Below are 2,211 nucleotides of genomic sequence, written 5' to 3'. Positions count from 1 at the left end.
CTCCCGGGTTCAAGCGATTCTCCTGCCTCAGCCTGCTGAAGAGCTGGGATTGCAGGCGCCTGCCACCACGCCCGGCTAATTTTTGTAATTTTAGTAGAGACGAGGTTTCATCATGTTGGCCAGGCTGGTCTTGAACTCCTGGTTTCAGGTGATCCACTTGCCTCGGCCTCCCAAAGTGCTGGGAGTACAGATGTGAGCCACTGCGCCTGACCAAAAGTCATTTTAAACAGCAAAATCACCTAGAAAAAGCACAAAAATGGGAAAAAAGCTGCAGCCCCCAAAAAGGAGACTTGTTTAAAGTATGACAGCTGAAACAACATGATAGAGCATTGTCTTGTTCAACCTTGGCTAGGAACATCAGAGGCTCAAATTTGTCCCGCCTGCTCTGTGCGTGTCTACAAATGACCATAAAAGTACTGGCTGGGTATGGTGGCTCATGCCTGTAATCCTAGCACTTTGGGAGGCCAAGGCGGGTGGCTCATGAGGTCAGGAGTTCAAGACCAGCCTGGCCAGCATGGTGAAACCCCATGTCTACTAAAAATATAAAAGTTGGCTGAGCATGGAGGCAGGTGCCTGTAACCCCAGCTACTTGGGAGGCTGAGGCAGGAGAATCACTTGAACCTGGGAGGCAGAATTTGCAGTGAGCCGAGATCACGCCATTGCACTCCAGCCTGGGCAACAGAGCGAGACTCCGTCTCAAAAAAAAAAAAAAAAAAGTACCAAGTGTATTGGTTTTGAGGCTTCCGAGAAGTTTTAGTAGACAAATTTTCAAACACAAAATCCATAAATAATGTATTCATATTAATCCCCTTTGCAAATCAGGACATCGAGACTCAAGGAGGGTTCATGACTTCATGACCTCAATGAATTTTACAGAAAACTATGTATGAGGTGTTCTTTTTTTTCCTTTTTTTTTTTTTTTTTTGAGACGGAGTCTCACTCTGTTGCCCAGGCTGGAGTGCAGTGGCGCGATCTCAGCTCACTGTAGCCTCCACCTCCCAAGCTCAAGCTATTCTCCTGCCTCAGCTTCCCAAGTAGCTGGGACCACAGGCGCGTACCAGCATACCTGACTAATTTTTTTATTTTTAGTAGAGATGGGGTTTCACCATGTTGACCAGGCTGGTCTCGAACTTCTGACCTCCTGACCACCCACTTTGGCCTCCCAAAGTGCTGGGATTATAGGCGTGAGCCACCCCGCCCAGCCTGTATCAGGCATTCTTTTAGGGTGGAATTTTTCCTGCTCAGTACTGTGGACATTGGGGCCAGATTGTTCTCTGGATTGGTGCCTTCCTGGGCACTGCAGGGTGCTGAGCAGCGTCCCTGGCCTCCACCCCTTCCATAACAGCAGTATCCCCCAGTTGCAACAACCACAAATGTCCCCAGAAATTGCCCAGTGTCTGCTGGGGGCAGGATCAACCCCCCTCCCTCCCCCGCCAGGTGAGAGCCACTGGTCTAGATGTTAAAGATACAAAATTGTGGATATTTCATCTCACATGAAGCTTACATTACAGGTGACAAAGGGACAAATAAACAAAAACATATGCAAAGCAACACATGGTGCCAAGTACTATATATGTTTGCTATTATTTTATTGAAGATTTTTGTGGCTACGCTAGGCACTGTGGCTCACACCTGCAATCGCAGAACTTTGGGAGGCCAAGATGGGAGGCTTATTTGGGCCTGGGAGTTTAAGAGTAGCATAAGCAACATAGGGAGAATCCATCTCGGAAAAAAGAAGAAAGAAAGAAAGAAAGAAGGGTTCTTCCCGCCATCTTGGCTCCTGTGGAGACCTGCTGGGAACGGGACTTCCAAAAGGAACTATGTCTGGAAGGCTGTGGTCCAGGGCCATTTTTGCCAGCTATAAGCGGGGTCTCCAGAACCAAAGGGACACACAGCTCTTCTTAAAATTGAAGGTGTTTATGCCCAAGATGAAACAGAATTCTATTTGGGCAAGAGATGCGCTTATGTATACAAAGCAAAGAACAACACAGTGACTCCTGGCGGCAAACCAAATAAAACCAGAGTCATCTGGGAAAGGTAACTCGGGCCCATGGAAAGAGTGGCATGGCTCGTGCCAAATTCTGAAGCAATCTTCCTGCTAAGGCCATTGGACACAGAATCCGAGTGATGCTGTACCCCTCAAGGATTTAAACTAACAAAAAATCAATAAATAAACATGGATTTGTGCTCTTGTAAAGAAAGAAAGAAGGA

The 2,211-nt window shown here is 47.2% G+C and overlaps 1 pseudogene; it reads left to right on the top strand.

Annotated features, from left to right (window-relative positions):
* The first annotated feature begins 1,820 nt into the window (after nucleotides 1–1,820).
* LOC111534343 lies at nucleotides 1,821–2,177 on the top strand (annotated as a pseudogene).
* Nucleotides 2,178–2,211: the final 34 nt, after the last annotated feature.

Source organism: Piliocolobus tephrosceles, unplaced genomic scaffold, assembly GCF_002776525.5.
Source record: "Piliocolobus tephrosceles isolate RC106 unplaced genomic scaffold, ASM277652v3 unscaffolded_22205, whole genome shotgun sequence".
NCBI lineage: Eukaryota > Metazoa > Chordata > Mammalia > Primates > Cercopithecidae > Piliocolobus > Piliocolobus tephrosceles.
This window is presented reverse-complemented; position numbering and strand designations above follow the sequence as displayed.